At 40.7% G+C, this 22,097-nt stretch overlaps 1 pseudogene across 1 annotated transcript in view; it reads right to left on the bottom strand.

Moving 5' to 3' along the window:
- LOC101292394 overlaps positions 1 to 22,097 on the bottom strand; it is a 1,325,780-nt pseudogene that overhangs the window by 714,903 nt on the left and 588,780 nt on the right. The window contains exon 108 of the transcript XR_184374.1: positions 17,301 to 18,662. The product of XR_184374.1 is annotated as an uncharacterized LOC101292394 (transcript). The remainder of the gene's footprint in view (positions 1 to 17,300; positions 18,663 to 22,097) is intronic.

The following is a 22,097-nucleotide window of genomic DNA, read 5'->3' as shown; positions in this document are numbered from 1 at the left end:
TCTCCGGAAATCAGTCCCTCCACAAAGTCTGGATTTGTTTGCATATATCATTGTTGCTCTGAATGCTTAGATACCCTCCACGGTTTGACACAGAAAATTCTCATCGAGGAATGGCAATCAAATGGGAACCCATGGACAGTAGAGGATGTTCATGATATTGTGGCATCACTGTCTGTGGATCTTCATTCAGCAGTTAGAAGAATTCATGTTTCCGGAGGTTTCAGCAATTCATTTGATGATAATAGGAGACACAGAAATATTTCAGTGTGGCCGGGATCAGGAACATGTGATTGTAAAATATCAGGAAATAAGATTCTTTCGCCGGCGGAATGTAGATGCCACACAAGCAGGGAGAGCTTTACTCGAAAGGGAAATGCTTCCGCAAATACTCATCTCAGGCTTGGTTCAAAATTTGTTTTCCGAGATGGTGTGTTGGTTCACATGCATCCTGACAAAGACGTTTCTTACCACTGTAAATTCGAGACACTCTGCCTCTGTTCACTTATAGAGTTGATAGTACTGACCAAGCCACCTCTTCATTGACCTGATGATTTCACAGCTTGGATTGCCTTACCATGGCAAAAATTTTGTGCTGTTGCGGCATATGGACGTGAACATTTTTCTCCAAGTCATTTAGAAAATGAAATTCATATTTATTGAGACCACGTTTTTCCGAAGTACCTTCTGAAGTTGCTACTAGTCCATGAGACACAGAGGAGGTAATCACCATGTATAGCATCATGACACTATTCTTTCATTCATTTTCTCATAATCAATGTTACTAGCATTAGATGTATTCACAAATATATTTTCAAATTGCAACACAACCCTTAGAATTTGATTTTCTCTCAGAGGAGAACCTCTCATGTCTCAAGTCTTGGATTATAGGTTCCTGGTCTTCCTTTTTATTTTTTATTTTTAAATTTTTTTTGTATGTTCTCATTTAATTTTTGTTACAGACTTATAGTGTTCACTTGATCCGTAGATTGCTATAGCGAGTAGCATTTGGAACAAAAAATTGGGTTATGATGAAGCATAAACAATAGAGACAAAGAGCTCTAGTAAGAATAAAGAATCATCATCTTATTCATTGATAGAAGCTTTTTATATAATTGGGTTATGATGAAGTATAAACAGTAGAGACAAAGAGCTCTAGTAAGAGAATAAAGAATCATCATCTTATTCATTGATAGAAACCTTTTATATAATGAATTACAAAGTACTAATATGGTAATGATAAAGAATATATAGTTTTATTCCAATTACATATCTTGATGGCATAAGACCAAGACACCCATATGAAATATCTTAGAACACTTCCCCTTGTGTTGTGCGTCGGTATGCCCGTGGTGTTGATACGTCGCCTCGTTAAAAACCTCGTCAAGGAACAAAAACATTATGGGAGAAAATTTAAACCTTGATCGTAGCAGAAAAAAAGTATAACGCACCATTCACATTTGATAGTGACATGTATGTGTTAGACTTCCCATGGAGTTCGCACCTTCCGCTGATCTTTACATCAATCATAGGGCTCTTCCTGATTCTTACTAATCACGGAAATTTCAATAACTTAGCATGTCAATGTTTTTTAACATGTCTTCAAATGTGGCAGTAGGCAATGATTAACTAGATCATACCGTATTGTCCTAAAACATGATATTTTACACTTAGATCTTGAGGAGAAGGCCGCTTGTGAACTCAAAATATAAGTTTTTGCAGGAAATCAGATTTCCGCGCAGCATGATCTTCAGTTACTAGAACAGCCGTAACTTCCTCTAGGAAATACATATGAATGAACCGTAAACGGTTTTGGAAACTAGACTCATTTAGCTTTCCAACCGTATATTACACACATTCTGGTTCATCAGGAGCTGTTCACAAAGTCCCGCCGAAGTTGACTGTTTTGCCAAAATCAGATTCTCGGAAAGATTCGTCTTACTTTACGAGAACGGCCATAACTCACTCAATATGTTAGGTATGATCAAATGGTTGATATCCCTGGAAAGTAGACACATAGATCTTTCCAATGGTACTAATTTCACCATTTTCCAGTAAGTGAGATTTCTTGTAGGTCCCGTGGAATTTGATCTACGAAACTTGGCAGATTCTTATTTCGCTTTTAATGTGTCTTTTTTATGTAGGGATAGAATAAGCCTCAACCTTTCATACCATTAAGTATTGAAAATGAGTTACTGCCATTACATTGGTGTTGCATGGACGCATAGCTACACTTAACTTTACAACTTTTCATAGTGAATGAGATGTCGAGTCTTTCTTATTGTGTTGAGTACATTGATGCGTCTTATTGTACTTAGATTGGAATTCCATCTCTTAACACATATTTGTCATATTTCTTTAGAAAAACAACGGATCTCTCTTTAGAACAAAGACTTTGACTAATCATGAGAGTATATGTAGGCCTCACAAGTTATAGAGCGCCTAAGCCGATTGATCGAAAATCATCATCAATACAGTCATCGAGACCGTGACTTCCCAAGATCTTTTTCATTCTAACTTCGGATGTTGATACATATTGGCATCTCTTGATCCATCAAGAGTTTATGTAAATCCGAAATGAACACGCAAATGCATAATTCACCATATCCCTTCCAAATCAAGTAGAGTCCATATGCATTTCAATACCTTTAGCAAACGCGTGCTCTTGTGGTCTAGAGCCACTTGATTCGGATGAAGAAGTCTGTTTAAGACCTTCATGTATATCACTGATCTCATAGAGATGTTATTATGACCACATTCATAGGCTGCATGTTCAGTTATTCAGAAACTACCAAACTGACAAAGTAGTGGAGTTCAATGACATCCATTACGAGAGCATATCTCATCGTAGTCGATCCCAGTGCGTGTTAGTGAGAGACCTTGAGCCATAAGGTGAGTCTAAACTCTTGTTCTCACTACGCTATCTAACAAAGACATATTTGATAGGGTTTAGCTTGCGGTGTCGGCATCACCTGCCCAAGGACCAATCTCTTTGTTAATGCTGGATCGCATCTTTCCATTAGGTCAATCAACTAAGTTGACATCCATCAACAAAGGGTGGTTCGATAATATATACCCATTTTCCTACGTCCTCATGTACACTAGCGTAATACTTGTAGAGATCTCTATATGGATTGGATTTGACATTGAGGCATCCCCCAACGATAATCATAATTCAGATTTCATGAGACGAATTTGAGTATCACTGATCAATAGATCAGGTTGTGCCAATTTCGCTTTTTTCCTAGTGCGAGAAAGTATCGAACCTAAGGGTCTCCCTCCTTTTGGGGAGCCACACGACCTTGTGACACCAATTTTGCCACTATATGGCGTCACCATATCACTATCCATGGTGATGGCGCTAAAACCAACTTCTTTCGCCATGTCCTCTTGATAGGACATTAATCATTGCAGACATATTTGCAGCATGTGTTCTCGTCACTTTAACACTTTAAGCATTTGGGATTAAGATGAGACTTAGTGGGGACAAACCACGACAATTTACGTCGTTCAACTTGAACACTTGTGTTCTTATCTCCCCCTAACGGCGAGAATATTGTCTCATCAAAATGATAATCCGCAATTTAGCGGTGAATGAGATCGCCTGACAAGGTTTCTACATAAGCAGATTATAGGTGGAGGTTTAGATCCAACCTAAATACTTAGGGCTGGGCACGGGACGGAATGTGCCGGGATTTAGTGAATCTCATCCTGTCCAGTCCCGTCCCGAAAATAAAAGAACGGGACGAGACAGGACCGGAAGGCGTTTTTAGAAAGCTGTCCAGTACGTCCCGATCCCGAACGGGACCGGGACGGGATCGAGATCTCGATAAATTATCCTCAAACAACAACTGAAAAATATCCAAAATCACACAAGCAAAAAAAAGAACATGAATGAAATTAAAAGTACTAAAATCATCAAGAACATAGGTGCATAGGTGCTAAATTAGATCCCATATTAAAAGTACTGAATGAACTTGAAAAACTCAAACCATAATATATCAAACGAAAGATAGGACCAGCAGCAATGCCTTTTCCCTTTGCTTTTGCTCTTGAAGGTGGAGGTGGACATGCATTAGCTTTGCTAGTTGCTGTGCTCTCATGCTCTCATGACCATGAGAAGGTGTTGTTGTCAGAAGAGGTTAGGGTAGTGATTCAAAGGAGACTCCCTCCAAAGTTGAAGGACCCATGAAGCTTTACAATACCTTGCCCCATTGGTGATCATAACTTTGAGTGTGCTTTGATAGATTTGGGTGCTAGTGTCAACTTGATGTTGTACTCCTTGTTTCTGAAACTAAAGCTTGGTGACTTGCAACCAACATTCATGACTTTACAATTTGCAGACCGATCAGTCAAGCAACCAAAAGGAATTGTGGAAGATGTGTTGGTGAAGGTTGATAAGTTCATGTTGCCTGCAGACTTTGTCATTCTTGGGACGTGCATTCATGGCTACCGCGGATACGGTGATAAAAGTGCAGGATGGTAGTCTATCAATGAAAGTTGGTGATATGTCAGAGGAGTATAAAGTCTTTGAAGCTAGTCGACGTCCTTCGGATGATGGTCAATACTTTATGGTTGATTCCTTTTCTCCTATTACTCATGAAGCTTATGTTTTGAATTCTTATAAAGATCCTCTTGAGGTATGCTTGACACAAGCGATAATGGATTTTGATGCCAAGAAAGAAGTTGATGAGTTGGAAAAGCTTCTTAATGATGCATCGGTTCTTGAACCATGAAAGTGGAACCAATTTGAGCCTTTACCTCTATCTACAAACAAAGTTGTGCCTTCCATTCAGCAAGCACCAAAGCTAGAGCTCAAACCGCTGTCCCAACATTTGAAGTATGTATTTTTGGGTGAGAGTGAGACACTACCGGTGATTATTGCCTCGGACCTTTGTGAAGATGATGAAAAGAGCTGTTGCAGGTTCTCCAAGCTCACAAAACAGCCATTGGGTGTCCATTGTAGATATTAAAGGTATTAGTCATACAATGTGTATGCACCGCATCCATCTTGAAGACAATGTGAAGCCAACACGTGATGCACAAAGGCGTTTGAATCCACCAATGAAAGAAGTTGTGTGTGTTGAATTTGAAGCTTCTTGATGTTGGAGTTATATATCGAATTTCCGATAGTGAATGGGTGAGTCCAGTTCAAGTGGTGCCTAAGAAGTCGGGAATAACCGTTGTGAAGAATGAAAAAGATGAGTTGGTTCCTACAAGGGTCACTACGGGTTGGAGAGTTTGCATTGATTACTAGAAGCTCAATAGTGCCACACGCAAGGATCACTTCCCATTGCCTTTTATTGATCAGATGTTTGAGCGATTGGCCGATCACAATTATTATTGTTTTTTTTATGGTTATTCGAGTTATAATCAAATTCCTATTGCACCGGAGGACCAAGAAAAAACTACATTTACTTGGCCTTTTGGTATTTTTGCCTATCGAAGAATGTCTTTTGGTTTATGCAATGCACCGGCTACCTTCTAGAGGTGTATGATGAGTATCTTCTCGGACATGGTGGAGAGATTTATTGAGGTATTTATGGATGATATTTCTGTTTTTGGTTCCTCTTGTGATGATTGTTTGCTACATTTATCTCTAGTGCTCAAAAGATGTCAAGAGACCAACCTTGTGCTTAACTAGGAGAAGTGCCATTTTATGGTCAAGCAAGGTATTGTGTTGGGCCATGTTGTTTTAAGTAAAGGCATTGAAGTTGACAAAGCAAAAGTGGATTTGATCACCAATCTTCCTCCACCAACAACAGTTAAGGGAGTGCGTTCTTTACTTGGTCATGCCGGGTTTTATCGGCGTTTCATAAAGGATTTTAGCAAGATTGCAGGGCCATTGAGCAATTTATTAGCAAAGGATGCAGAATTTGTCTTTGATGAAGCATGTCTTGAGGAATTCAACAAGCTCAAGGCACTCCTCACTTCAGCTCTTATCATCAAGCCTCCGGATTGGAACTTACCGTTTGAATTAATGTGATGCATCAGATTATGCAGTGGGTGCTGTTTTGGGGCAACGTATAGAGAGGCTTCCTCATGCTATTTATTATGATTCACAGACTTTGAATAATGCTCAGCTCAATTATTCCACCACAGAGAGAATTGTTTGCGGTTGTGTTTGCTCTAGACATGTTCAGATCGTATTTGATTGGTTCCAAGGTCATTGTTTACACCGATCATGTTGCCCTTAAGTATTTACTTGCCAAGATAGAGGCAAAGCCAAGGCTGATCCGTTGGGTACTCTTACTTCAAGAATTTGATTTGAAAATTAAATATAAAAGAGGAAGTGAGAATGTGGTGGCAGATCACTTGAGTAGATTGGTGCATGAAGAAGATGAAGTGGGCAAGCTCTGTCCACACAAGGAAAATAGTAATATGCATCTTGATCACATAAAACCTTTTCTAATATCATTTACTGCGCATAAGATTAACAATTCTACAAAGCTTCGTTTTATACCTGATGTTTCAAAATCAATCTCCCCTGTAGATGCAACTGCTTCACTTGGAGGTTGGCTGGCAGCAGGTTGGGTCGCATCAGGTTGATTTGCAGGAGTGGGTTGACTTCCAGTTGGTAGGAGAAGTGCAGACCAACTTGTTGCTGATGAAGGACGATCCGGTTGAGTAGAAATTGCTTCAAAAGAAGCCTGCAGACCAGAAGCAATTCGTTGAGGACGAACCGGTGTTTTCTTCCCTTTAGCCATTAACAAGTTGGGAATCGAATTGAGGTTTAGGTTTGGGAATCGAATTGGGGATCGAATTTGGGAGAGACAAACTAGGTTTTAGGTTTAGCATTTGGGGATCGAATTTGGTTGAGAGGCTAGAGCTTGGAAGGAGTGGAGGGAATGGAGGTGTGCGTTATGTTTGAGAGAGTGAGATCGAATTTTCTTCTGTGTTTAGGTTTTACTGTTTTAGACCGAATTGAGTGTGGTTGAGTGCATGGTAACATCATGCAACCTAAAAAATCGAATATAAAATGATTAAAATCAGGTATTCTAATATTACGGGACGGGCCGAGATTTTTCGGGATAGTCCCGATCCCATCTCGTCCCGTTTCAACATTACCATAACGGGACGGGACGGGATTGCCATTTTCAAAACTTATCCCTTCTCGTCCCGCTAACTTTCAGGACAGGACCGGTTACGGGATCGGGATTCCAGTACTAAGTGCCCAGCCCTATAAATACTTATTCATCTGAAATGACCCATCATTATGCGCAGTGGTAGTGCGATTTGACACTTAGAAATAACATCTAGCAAAGCTTAAGGATTGGAGATCCATTTCGATCCTATTTGAGCTCAAGGATTGCAATTTAGTGTCAATCCTCATACACAGTCACGAGTTGTAGTACAAAAATATTCAATGATGGTGGGTCATAGATGAATAGTAAAGCTGCATGCAAATATTGCATAGCCCTAAGACGCAATAGAAAGATTAATGCGCATCAATAATGTTCGAGCGACAAGCTAAAGTTGCTTGGTCGTAGCTTCGGTGAGACCGTATTGCATATGAACATAGGGTACATGACACTTATATCCCGATAAACTTTTTTAAAGAATGGGTAGTGAGCCCATAGAAATATAAGCAGCATAAGTAGTAGATAATAATGTGTTACAGGACCGGTGTGTTAACACTTCAACCAACACCATAAAGCATAAAAATGTGTCTGCAAATTGGTTGTATAGATCTACATAATTTGATGTAAGAATAAAATGTTCACTTTTGTGTCATTTAGCGTAACACAAGACCGGTGTGTTAACACTTCAACCAACACCATAAAGCATAAAAAGGTGTATGCAAATTGGTTGTATAGATCTACATAATTTGATGTAAGAATAGAATGTTCACTTTTGTGTCATTTAACGTAGGAGGGTCTCACACCTAATTTCACTAAAGAATAGGCTTTCAAAACGAGCAATGAGCATTGCAGGGGGCCAATGAGACATCAAGGGAAGACCGGTGCACCTCAATTGCTTGAGGAATTGACTGGACGGCCTCCGGGAAGTTGGAGCCGTGTTTGGGTGACGTCAATGTCCCTAGGGTGTAGCCATTTACAACTATGGCGTCACCGAATGTCTTCGTTTTGAGCGGAAGAATGGATGTCCATGAGAATTTCTCAAAATTTGGACCATTATATCTCTTCTAGGATGACCGATTTGGTCATACCAAAACCTATATGAGTCGGTGTCCCAAATATCATGTTTGGCGACAAGATGTGATTCGATATTCGAATCATAGTGACATACAGTCCACTAGATTGACTCATAAACTTCTCCAAGATGCGCTTCAGTCCGCATTCATGAGAAGGTACACACAAAAGAACTCTTGTTCATTCTCAATGTGTTTTCAAATGAAAACCATTAACAGGAATGTCTTTAAAGCTCAACATGGTTCGGTTGCATCTCAATGCATAGAGGGCATCTGTGACGTTGATCATAGTGCCATGAGGCATCAAGATTCAAGCTAAACTACATCCCTGAATGATTGGTATGATTCAATTATTGAAGTCACAGAAGATTTACAAAGGCCAAAATCCAAAGATAGTTGTCGGTTTCTTAGAATGTTGTGGATAGTTCCACTATCTGCGAAGTACTCAATGTCTCTATGAGATAGATCTACAAAATAAAGTAGATAGGAGAGTAAATAGTTCCAGTTGAACCATTTAGAGGGATTGAAAGAAGCTACAAAAAGCTGCAATCCCGAGAGTGCATAAAAATTTTGGCGCAAAATGACATTTGCACACTAAAACAGCCATAACTTCTTCGTTAAAATAGATATGGACAAATCGCGAAAAGTTCTGAAAATTAGACTCGTAGAGCTTTCCAATGATATAAATCTCACTGCCTGGTTCGTCCGGAACTGTTCACAAAGCTCAAATGAAGTTGACTGTCCAGAAGGGACAGATTGCTGTTTTTTTGTAGATTTGGCATTGGCAATGCTTTGGAGCTTGCGGATGGCATGTGGGCATAAGCCGAAGCCAAAATGACGTGTATATGATCAAAATCAAGTCCTTTCGGTCGTTCCAAGGTCGTAAACTCCATGACTAATTAGCAAAAGCTCCCTGACATGAACATATTCTAACTCAGAGGACCTAGAGGATTTGATCATGATGATGATTGTCCGGTTTTGATAAGTCTTCAACGTCTTTTGCAAGACAAAAATTGATTTAATAGCGTAGGGGGATCCAAAATCAAAAGCTTTCGGTAACTCCAACTCAGTATGACCAGACATGTCCGTGGATGGTCGGTAGTGCGAGGCACACTTGAAACCATTATCTCCTTAATTTCGGACAATTCTAAGACATCACACTGAGCTTGGATGAGCCTAGTTGAACAATTGATGATGGAAAATCTGCTATAGGGTAGAAGACTTAACCGGAAACACGTTGGCGATCCTGATGCAAGGCCGTGCGTCATCTTCACTTGGAAAAGACCAAAACGGCACAATCTAACCATGTAGATTGTAAATATGCCATGCTTCTAAGGACGACGTAAAAATGTACATATTGTTTGTAAATCAATACGAACCATAAGAGGAGAATAGTTTCATAACTTCGAAAAAATTCTCAAGGCATTCATTATTGCCATTATTGCTAATGTAAGTATATATCGAGGTCTCGAATAAACAAAGGACATCGATACGACGTCTTATTACATATAGCTTGGAAAGAAAATCAAAGTCGATCTAGCCGATGACGTTAAAGTCAGGGGTAGCTAGAGCTGGATCCGAATCTTTGAAATCCGCGATCATGAGGATGACGTTCTTGTCCTCGTATTGATTTTCCATACCTTTTTGTATGCATTCATGATTTGAGGATGAGCTCGACAACTCATCAACCAGTGATCTGGAGATCCATACTGTTGCATTGTTCGGAGCTGGCATAAGTAGTTTTGACAAATTTGTGTCTAGATCAGGAGGCCGGCGGCACCTCCCCCTCTTTTCTAGACTTCGGCGCGGCTTCTTTACCGTTGCCGTGACCCACATTACCTTTACCACACTAGGGGTTAATCCCACGTGCACATGCTAATACATTTATCTCATTAGCGTTTATACAATTCCGCTAAAGATTATGGATTAGGATGCCACGAAATATCATCAACGATATGTAGTCAAATAAGGTGGTAAGCAATCCACTTGATGGACGTTTCAAGAAACGCTCCATAAGTGCATTCCACAGTATTTTGTGGTCATTACTTTTTGCACAGATTACCATTGAAGGCTTTGTCGATGTGGCACTGTCACACCCCGGACCCGGTGTCGGTGGTTTCTAAGCACCGGACGCCGTACCCGAGGCGTGAGCGGGAAAAATAAAAGAAACTAAAACAATTTCAAATACTTTTCCAAAAATAAAAGAAAATAAAACGTTTACAAATAACAAAACAATTACAAATACAAAAAGATGAGCCTTTGTGAATCTATGTCACTTCTAATCTTCCGTACTTCTCGACTCTCGTCCACGTAAGCTAACGTCACAGTTAGTCTTTTAGAAAGACGTGTCCACCTAGGCACCTGAGCAAGATTCTATAGGGGTGAGCATACACTCAGTAGGGCCAAACCTCTTAACGTTATTCTTAACTATGTCACACAATCAAGTTATCACATATCGAACAATACTTTAAATAAATAACGACAATGATCGATGCATAAATGCCAATGCACTCCCTCCACTCTATTACTGGCTAATTAGTCCATACACCCAAGACATGTGAGCCTACACGTCCCATACCGTGTAGATGTCTCAAATATACAACCTAACAAATCAGTAATATATAAACTCCAATACCTTTTTTGTTAGTCTTTTGTTAACCTCATGGTCCCTACTCCCGAAACCCGAAAGATCGTTTTATCGACTCATACGTCGAAAGGGCATACTTTCTTTACTAATTTGCGCAGGTGGGCTGATCATAGCTACTGGAAGTCCCCATGAGGAAACTCAACTACACAAAATATATCTGTTCTAATAATCTCATTCTCCTCTCAAGAATCACCATTCTCACCTCTCACAATTCCTCACAATGCATTATGCATGTCAATGAGTAACAACACTTGCATTACAATATTTAACACATGCTTTTAATGAAAAGCAATAACATCAATTTCATATAAATCAATGAATACACATGCTTTTAAGAAAAACAATAACATCCAAGAGTTATCACTCAATTGCACACAAAGCACTCATTTCAATTATAACCTAATTATCAATTTAAATAAAGGTTCCCCGAGAAAGACCTTACCCGGAATCCAAAGCGTTAGTTCTGACGCCAATTAAAATTAGTAACACTGCAACATGCATTCTGAAATCCATATCCTTTTGCTTCTGGAACTGCAACGTGCCTCCAATCCTCGTATCAAATTTTTATTCCAAGAATGTTGACATTTTATTTCAAATTGATACGACCATGTCCTCAAAATTTACTAAGCACACCCATAAGCTCTTTAGCCAATTTCTACTTCTCAAGTTGTCCAACTCCTGCACTTTCGAACACTCACTTTCTCCATTTGAAATCAAGCTCCTAGTTCCATATCGCAAATTAACAGTTCTTAGTTGCATCCTTTAACTCCGGCAAGTTTAGTATTAGTACTATACACATCTATCTTCACCTCCCTGTTCCAATAACACAGCTCCATTTCCTATCACCCAAATCTCATCTTTTACCAATCAAGCATCCAAATTCATGTTCCTGCACTTCATATGACTGGAAATGGAACAAGAATACTGCAGTCACCACCACAAACAATAAACCAAAATCAACAGAAAACCCAATAGTATCATCTACTCTAATCTCAGCTCAAAATCCCAAGACAACATTTGCTTCAAATCTCAACCAATTTCAGAATCAAGCATCTCAAATCACTCATACATATTCAATATGCTAACAGAGCCAGAAATAAACAAGAACAACCGCCGTCGACCCGCCGTGCACAGCAGCCACCGGCCTCTTCCCAAAACCTTTGTTTACACTCAGAATTAATATTTTACTGGACAATAATTGTCTATGTGAATATTAGTTAAATTCATGGCCCATATCACACTAGCGAGCCCGAATAATATTGGGTTTAGAGGCGGGCTGCCTCGCCTACAATATCACGCGAGCTGGATGTAGGGGTTGATTGCACAAAGGCCTTCACATATAATTAAGGAGGACTGAAATTATGAAGCGAGCTGAGGAGTTCGCACATATCAAAACAGCAACATCGCGTCTCGACTGGGAAGGTGTTTCGCGCCATGACCTGAGCTCCTTGCTGGAAGCATCTCGCCATTGACCTGGCAGCCTCGCCCCGACTTCGTGGATTGGCGCGACCTCGCCACTGTTTAATGAGGAAAGCATCTCAATGGAATCTCGACAACATCTCGCGCCGCATCTCGAATTGAAGAAGAGCATCCCGCGCGGTGCCCTCGAACACATGGGGGCAAAACTGTGCCCTAGAACGACTGCACCGAGATGATGATCCTACTGGCCAAGAAGAATCCAAGTATGCTCAATTTGTCTTATGCAATAAAGAAGGGGTTTTTGGCTTTATCATGGAAGGTGGTAGTCAAGAAGCTACTGGATATGATCATAATCAAAGATATGGTCAATTCAACCTAGCTACTGGACGTTTGCATGGAATCGGTCAAACCCTACATCAAATCCCCAGGCCAATCCGTGGCTTCACATTCCAATATAATTGGAGTCTCTGCATGCAAGTTCAAAGGCCAAATTATGGCTTTAGTACTGTATGTGGGAAACGTTTTTACTCTCATAATTGCAAGTTTATTATACATGGGTGTAAAGTCGAGTATTCTCAATGTCATCTCACTCTAGTGTGCAGCAGGGACTTGGCGGCATATGAACATGATGCTCATGGGTTTCATATATCTGCATCAGAGGCAGAGGTGGATTCGTTGGACTGTGGTGACTCAAAATTTGATTTTGACACAGAGCCAATTTATGATGAATATGATGAAGACTATATGTTGGTGCGTCTGTCAGATAATCATACTCCACAAGAGTTCAAGACCAGTGAAGCTCCTGATATGGTCTTCTTCCATGACCAATGCGTGGCTATACCTGATAAGATCATGCATTATGACATGATAGTTGGCAACAAGGCTGATCTCAACAGCATACGGTACATGAGAATGCAGTTGAAGATCATGTTTGGTCAAAAGACAAGGATACGTGGGGGGCAACGAGACGTACCCTACGAACTACCATGCCCAAATTTTCAAGTTGTTAACGCGAAGCAGCCCTGCTCAACACTTGGAAATTCTCGACGACAAGAGTCTCAAGCCGAGAACATAACGGCGACGAGGCTTGGAGTGAAGCATTGGTGGCCTCCCCCGTGGCCTTACGAAGGGTAACTAACCGAGCTATACTCTCTTCTTTCCCTTACTCTTAGCTTTACTTCAATTTTTACTTCTGTTTGCTTTCATTTTTCTTTCTTTCTTGCATTGAAAAAGAAAAATATAATAATAAAAAAAAATCAAATAGCAGAAAATACAAAAAGAGATTCTTAGTTTTGCTGAAATGCAAGACAACATTTTTGCCTCCAAAAGGCTTGAACTTTATTTGAGGCCTATCCCTAAGGCCTGGAGACAATACAGAAGGCATTCCATATGCCTTGAATTGCTGCCAGCGAAGTCAAGTCAGAGAAGAAATTCTAATGGTTGCTGAAAGTTGCAACAGCCACTACCGGACAGTCAACTTCGCCGATTAAACTGGAATGATCCAGGAAGAACCAGCAGGCGAGCCTTATATCAACAGAAAGCTCTGGATGTCTATTTTCTAGAGGATTTTATGGTTCATCATTCCGACATTTCTAGAGAGAGTTATGGCAGTTTGAATACAGACAGGTCAGGATACGCGCGAATTTGCAATATGCTTTTTCAATGTGTTTTCATGACCTTGCAGCATGCTTTCTTTTACTGGGGGGCATCCATACAAGTTTTATGTACCTTTATTCATACACCAGGATCTACCAAGGCCGATCCATGACCTTTTTTCGGTGTTTGCTAACTTCAATGATGCACGGTACTACAACTCCTTCACTGGGGGGCATACTAAAGTTTGATGTCCTTCATTCTTCCCAAGTATCGCCGAACAGACATCAAAACTGGGGGGCACATTAGGGTAGATATGTGTTCTAGATATTTCAGACTTTATACCCTTCTTGAGGTGTCTTGGTCATTATTTAGGCCAACACCTGTGGCCTCTAAAAAAAAATTCAAGATTATGCAGCCGTTCGCCGACATGGTCCATTGGTTTGATTCTCTTTGGTTCACACCTGGGGGGGGCAGTGAAGTCACTCCATGATTCGAATGTCAAAAAGATGGTTCGCCATCGCCAAGAGCTCAAGCGAAGGGCAATTTTGAATCCATTCAAAGCGAACGTCTACTCAAGGTGCATCCCTTCGAGGTACATCCATGCGAGGTACATTTCTTCGAGGACATTATCTGCGCGAGGTGCATGTATAGTACAATATCTTCAAGGGCAGAGCAAGCGAAGTGCAAAAGTGTTTTTTCATATTGATTCAAGGCCAATGTACCTATAACTTTGTTAAGTTCGTGATCATCAGTTTAATGTGGTACTAGGCGAATCTTATAGAGCATCCCGCGCGGTGCCACATTTTGAATGCCTTAATTGCATGACGGGTACGTGTGCATGCATGGGTGCATCTTGACTTGGCCTCACCTCGGCTTGGAAAAGAATCCCGCCAGCATTTTGAATAAAAGCATAGTTATCCTTGATTGCATGGAAGTGCAATTACGTACGACTTTCCTCCAATCAAATGCATGCATGAAGATGTGTTGAGGTAGGATGCAAACGTCCTAGGCTATATTTCATGCATACGTCAAGAAGAGTTCTAAACCAACTCTACTACCTTCAAGAAGAGCAATGGCGAAGAGTTGATAAGGGTTACTTATGATAACGTTGAAGACTCCTACAAGTCTTTGATATGCTTTGGGCCAATACCAGTGGCCCTAAATAACTCTATATAAAAGAGTTCGAGGATTCTCACAACACACAACTCAACAACTCAACAATTACAAAAACAATACCTTCAACACAGTTGAACCTCAAGACGCTCCCCGGAGCTTTGCTTTCGTTTCCCTGTACGCTCTCCGGAGCTTTGTCTTTTTTCCTCTCCTTTCCAATTGAAGCTCTGCTCGACCCTACGTTGAGTATCGATATTGTGACGCTCAGGCGGACTACTGTAAGTCCTTGCCCAGTACGCAAGGCGAATCTGAAGAACGCTGCGGTGGAGTTGGTCCTCTCTCCATCCTCAGTCGCTTGATTAGAAGCAGAAGGCTAAGTGCACCCCGCTACTACAACCACTACATTCCGCATCCGCGCGGTGGTACGCCCGCAATGACTAAAAGAGACTTTGCATACCCAGAATTACTGGTGTGGCCAAAACAACCTCACTTTCTCCAAAACTCAACCAAATACAATTTCAAGCATATACAGAGATAGAGCTTGAAGAATAGACCAACTTTGATACCTGTACCGAATTCGAAGATTGCTGGAAAAGCAAGAACAACGCCGGGAAACTCAGAAATCTTCCTCCCTTTGATTCTCTCTCACCGGACCTCATCTCTGCAAGCTGAAGGCACAGGGATGTCGAGGACAAGGAGATGAAGCTATCCATACCGGTCGTGGTCGTCGTCGGGGCCGGAATCGGAAAGTCCCCGGCAGACCCAGTCTCTCATTCTTTTGCTCGAATCTCCTTCACCGAAGTTCGTTTGACGAAATAGAGACCGCAGGGAGGATGGGGAGGACGAGATGAAGCCGTCGCCACCAATCTTCCGCCACGCCGTCACCGGAGGACGAAGAAAAGTCCGGGTCGACCCGTTGCTGCTATTCAGATCGAGGCTGACCCGGTCTGGATCTGAGACTAATCTGTTCTGATCTTGATCTCATTCTCTCTTCCTAGATATACACACCATTCAACAGCTGAGATCAAACAATCTAATGATTAGACGGCCCAGATCATGCCACCTTAAAAATCTATTTTTAATAAAATTTTAGATAATACCAATTTCCAAAAATCATTAAAAATAGCTCTGATATCCAAACGATGCTCTGAAAAATTTCATGAACTCGTAACGACGTCTAGTTTAATCCTAAAATTTTCGACAAACTAAAAATTGAAATAATTTTCAAAAGCCACAAAGGATTTGAAGAATAATAGAAATTGAAATAAAAATAGCTCGAAAATAATTTTCCTTTTAAAAATAGAAATTCGAAATTCAAGGATGTTATAGGCACTTCAAAGACTTTGAGCACATGAGATGTGAAATCTCGACATCTAAGCTTGTTAGCCTGGAGGTCAAAACATGTGGTTTAATCATTTCCAATGAAAGGTTCCACAGAAACCAAGCGAAGATTTGCCTTAGGTATCGAGTACGTCAAAACTTAAATGAGCAGAATGTTACGTTGCTCTTGCATACAAAACCAAGCTGTTATGAGACTCGATAGAGGTCACAAATAATGCTTTTTTAATGGTTTGTCTTATGGATTGATCACACACAATCCGGAGAAAGGTCGGGGTTGATCACACGCTCTTGACCCGGACAAAAACACACTCTTGACTTGCGAATAAAACCTGCGAATAAAATTTTAGGATTTTTACCTGCACGCACAAAATTCCAAGCATATAATGGAGATGGAGAAGGGAGGAAATGATTTTATCCTCCCTGAGTTATTGAACTTGGAAAAGTTTAGGGTTTCAAAACATACTTTTCGAAACTTCAAACACTTGAAGAAGTCAAAAATTGTAGTCGGGGGAAACCAAAAATCGCCGGCGGGCGACGGGATTGGCAGCCGGTGATGTCGGACGGTGGCTGGGAAAAACATGCGGTGGCGGCGGTCGGACATAGGAGCCGAAAACGCTTTTTTTTAGGGTTTCGGAAAACAAATGGTGGGTTATTGGCTCTAGGGTTAGAACAAAGTGCATGATAACGTGATGAAGTATAAACAGTAGAGATAAAGAGATCTAGTAAGAGAATAGAGAATCATCATCTTATTCATTAATAGAATCCTTTTATATAGAGAATTACAAAGTACCAATATGGTAATGATAAGGAATACATAGTCTTATTCCAACTACATATCCTGATGGCATAAGACTAAGATACACATATGAAATATCCTAGAACAGGTTCCTTTGAGTTTGGGAAGAACCTATGCATTTGTGGCAACTACAATTTATAAGGCAAAGCCTAAAAGCAAGAAAATACACAAAGATAACAGAGGGTGCGAATGTTAAAACAAACACTAGTCTCGAGCAACTTCACAAAGATCTTTCAGACTCTGGACAAATCTATCAACATAACCACTCATATACCCTGGACTTGATAGTGTCTCAGTCCATTTGGCATGGTTCTTCTTCACCATAACACCCACCTCGCTCTCTTTATCCATCACACTTCTAATAGCCTTGCTCAAGCTTTCCTTCGAAAACCACCGATTCGCTTCCCTCTTCACCTCCACTGCAACCTTGAGCTCATTCACCAGTAGCTTGGTGTTCAACATCTGATCACCCAAGTGCGGCACCAGCACAATCCGGTTGTTCGTCAGCAAGGACTCCCACATAGAACCAAAACCGCAATGATTCACAAAGCACCCGACTGAGGGATGGCTCAAGATCAATGGCTGCTGAACCCAACCCCCAAACACCACCCCTCTCCCTTTAACCCTCTCCTCAAACCCTTGAGGCAGTGCCTCTTCCACACTATCACATCCCATAGGTGGCTTCAGTGCTATCAAAAATGGCAACCCGGTTAGCTCAAACCCTAACACCAGCTCTTGAAACTGGTCCTTCTCAAGTATGTACTGGGTACCAAATGCGCAGTACACAACGGATCCAGGCTCGAACCCACTTAGCCACTTAGACCACCTCTCTTCTAGCTGGCCTTTCTCATCTCCGAGCCCCAACACAGGACCAGTTAAAAGCACAGTCTTGTTAAACTGAGCTTCCATGTAATCACACAAGTCACCCTCTAACTCTCTGCATGTCCTAATAGATATGGCATCACATTCTTTCAACGCCTTCGTAACCCTGTCGTAAAATGTGATACCATCCCCAAACGGCCTTGTAAGGAACATCAAAGACCGGGACTCGGCGCCACGAAGCACTACGGTCTTGGAAGGGTACCCTGCCGGCGGATTCTCAAGGTCTTCCGCCGTAATGGGCAGTTTCCTAGCCGGGACAACTGCACATGCAAGAGCAGCCGCGCAAACGACATTATAGCAAACGGTCTTAATCCCAAGCTTCCTAGCAATCTCCGGTATCCAACATGCAGCGTCGTAGAAGACCATGTCAGGCTTGTGAGCCTGCATGTACTCCTCGAGCTGTTTCCGGGTTTTGTCCACAGCTGCGGCGAGGAGCCAGCTGGCGGATAAGGGGATCTCGGAGGCGGTTTCGGTGCCCTCGGGGAGGCCCTCAAAGTGGGGGACGAGGACAGGGCGGAAGATGATGAGGTTGGGGTGGAGGTTGAGGTGTTGGAGCTGGTCTTGAGCTTTCTTGGGGACCAAGATAGTGATGCGGTGGCCGCGAGAGGCAAGCTCGTTGGAGAGGTGGACGTAGGGGGTCATGTGACCCATGGCGAACCATGGGAACATTGCTATGTGGAAGCTTGAGGGATCCATATTGTTATGGGTACCGGTGTTGGCTGCAGATGTTGGTTAGTAGTAGTAGTAATAGTTTTGGTCAAGATCTGTGATGAACGCAATATTTATATGCCATTTTTTAGGTGGTGGTTACTGGTTAGTGAAACTGACGACCGAGTAAATGCGCTAAAGATTTAGGTGGTGGCTCTCGTAATAAATGCGCTAAAGATTTAGGTGGTGGTTACTGGGTTTGAGGGACTCTCAAAGATTTAATTAGGTGGGACGTACGTATCAATATATGCTTTGTGTCTGACTATGAATGCAGAAATAGATTGACAACGAGATCGTCATCTAGATGAACAAAACGTTCTCCAAAACAATATTTTTTTTTTCTTTTTCGATTAGCTATTTCGACAACCCCAACGCGCTAGCAACATACGTAGATATACTACGAGATATACGATATTACTATAAGAAAGAAAAAGTAAAAAAACAGACAAACGATAAGTAATGCAATACTAAAGCATGACTAGCAATCAAGCAGGTACCAGATAGAGTAATGCAATGAAAGTGAATGCAGAGCTCGAGATTGCTAAACATATACATATGCCTGTAGGGGACCTAGTTAATACTAGGTGAAAGCTTTGATTTAGCTAAACTATCTCGCTCTAGTTAGACTCGAGATCAAAATGAAGTTTTACGTAAAATATTACGTAGTTTAGTTGATGTATGATGCTTTTGATCAATATCCTGCAGTCAAATTGGGAAGAAAGAAATGTTGATGCGCATAGGGAGGAGTAGAAGCTAGCCAAGTGCAACTATTTATGAAGATTAATTAGCTCGGTGGTGTCCTAACGTAGGGTAAGTGGAACTGGCTTGGGGTGCATCAGAGTCTACACCAATGTATGATAATATATAACCTCCAATGTCCAATCTGTTTAAAAAAAATAACATCATCATATAAAAGCAGTTCCCAGCCTACTTAAAAACAGGGTTAAAAACTGGGTTGGATCCATAAACACGACATAGCTAGGGTCTCTCATTTCATCTACCGTGAAGATAGACATGTTGGAGACGACTCCTTTGTCCAAATTGAACAGAACAGAGCTGTAGTAAACGCGATTGGACTTGATGTGGGAGTAGTTTGAAGCTTCAATTGAAAAGGAATAACCTGAGTCGAATCAATGTTCTATTTCCCAAGTTCTTGACTTCGGAGTATGTCCAATCGCGGTTGCTAAATGGCACCTCAGAAACCTTAACCATATTCCGATGAAACCCCAGTCTTGATCGTTCTGCAATTACAACCAATAAGGTTCCTGCTGATTCCACCAGGTGTAATTTCGTCTCATCAAGCGAAGAAGGTCGTACGTCTTATATCCCATGGTATCTGTGGAACAACTACCCGCGTTTTTGCTTTCTTAGGGTCTTCAATGTCACAAACCAAAACACGACCTTGGCCATCCAAGACATAAAATTGCTTCTTATAATAAGTGAGATCAATGTAGTTGTTAGTTGCAGTTTCCCAAGTATCCAGTACTGTAGTCCATTCATTGTTCTTTGCTCTGCAAAAGGCCAAATGGCTTCTCCAATGAGTCCAATAATCAAAACTAAGAACCATGACAACGAAATCCGATGTTAAAGATGGACTTGCTGATAAGCAAAACGATCTTATGTGTCTGAATTTGTTGTTCTTTGGCAACTTAATTTGGGTACGATTCAAAGAGTGCAACAGCTTTATAACGATTGCATCTTCTGACACAGTCATCAGCCATCCAAGAGAAGAAAACAAACTCTTATGACCCTTAAGTTCTGGATAGATTCATATTTCATACACTTTTATACCCTGAGATGTAGGATTATATGCTTAGTTCTTGTCAATTGTGAGTCATTTACTTGGTTTTTATGTTTTGTAGGTCAAGTTGGAGAAGAAGAATTTGGAGCTAAAAGTCAAACTGAGGATTGCAAAGGCGCTTTCTATCCTGAGTGATCCAGAAACTGCCATGCTGTACGTCAAGTTTGAGGATTAAACTGTACTTACTCACAAGGAATCTCGAGGCGAGCCATATACCATTGGAAAACTACGGATGTTAGCTTTCTGAGGAATTTTGCGGAAGTGGATTTGCATTCTTCTAGAGCAAGTTATGAAGGTTTGAGTGAACGCAACGCGTGGAGGCAGATTTGGACGAATTTTGTGTTTCTTCTCATGATTCCAATTCGTGAAGCCCAAGTCCATCATTCTTAATATTATAAGGAAAAGGGCTGAACGTATCCACATATTTGGAAGGTTAATCTTGCATTGATGATAATAACATTGTGTTATTTGGAGAAAAAAAAGTTATTCTGCATTGGACAATGAGAGACCAAAAAGCATTTCAAGAGGAATAAAAGCATAAACCTAAAAGCACGTTAAACACAATAAGAAGAGAAGCAACAATATTTGCATAAGGGAAAAGAAGAACGGAGCCTCACCATCACTCAACCCGAGTTCCCATCTCTTCCATTGTTTCTTCCATGCTATCTTTATTTCTAGTCATCTTTTCTTTGTCTATGTATTTATAAACTTTTAGCTAGGGCTGAGATGAAGCCCCTAGTATGATTACTCTATTTCTTTAGATGATTTGCTTTTGAATTCATGGATTGCTATGTTAAATTCCCAATCACTGTTTCAATAAACTTTTATTCAAAATTTTTGCTCGTGATCAATAAGACTTAAGTTTTGTTTATTAGTTACTTGGTTTGAAAATGTGAGGCTTGATCAAGAGTAGATGTTTTCTAGGGTTCCAAAAGATTTTTAATCTTGTGATTAGAGAGTTGTAAGTTAAGAATACAAGTGTTTGATCATAGTCGATATTCTTGTTTAATTACATGATTTCCTAGTTCTTTTGTGCTTAATGGAGTTGAACATGTTTGCTTGAACCTGATCATAACGTGAAGTAAATTATAGTTTGGCTACTTGAGTTCTATACGGGATCAATAAGTTAGATTTATTGGTTAGAAGAACTTTGGCATATGTCTGGGATCAATAAAGCTTATGTATCACTATGCCATATACATCATCAGACGACAGTCCAAGTCTGTCGTCTGACATTTTTTTTATGTCGTCTGAGGAGCTGTCGAGTGATGGTCTATCAGACGACGGAGAATAGCCGTCGTCTGAAATGCTATCACACAACATATCGTATGCCGTCTGAGAAGAGTGAAGATTGAAAAATTTCAGTAAACACACCACAGTTAAGTGTGGACTAAATAAGCATCCAAAAACTGTAATATCATATCACAAGACACATCAAATGTTGTCTGTTTTGTATACCTACCACATATAAGTGTGGACTGATTGGAGAATAATTTGATTTATTGGATTTTTCTATCAAATCACACTTCAATTAAGTGTTGAGTGTGTGAGCTTACAACGTCAAAACTTGTAATATATGTGGTTATATAGAAGATCTAACCTCACTTATCTGTCGTTTCACATTGTAAACTATTAAAAAAATTTA

The sequence above is a fragment of the Fragaria vesca genome, linkage group LG3, assembly GCF_000184155.1.
Source record: "Fragaria vesca subsp. vesca linkage group LG3, FraVesHawaii_1.0, whole genome shotgun sequence".
Classification (NCBI taxonomy): domain Eukaryota; kingdom Viridiplantae; phylum Streptophyta; class Magnoliopsida; order Rosales; family Rosaceae; genus Fragaria; species Fragaria vesca.
This window is presented reverse-complemented; position numbering and strand designations above follow the sequence as displayed.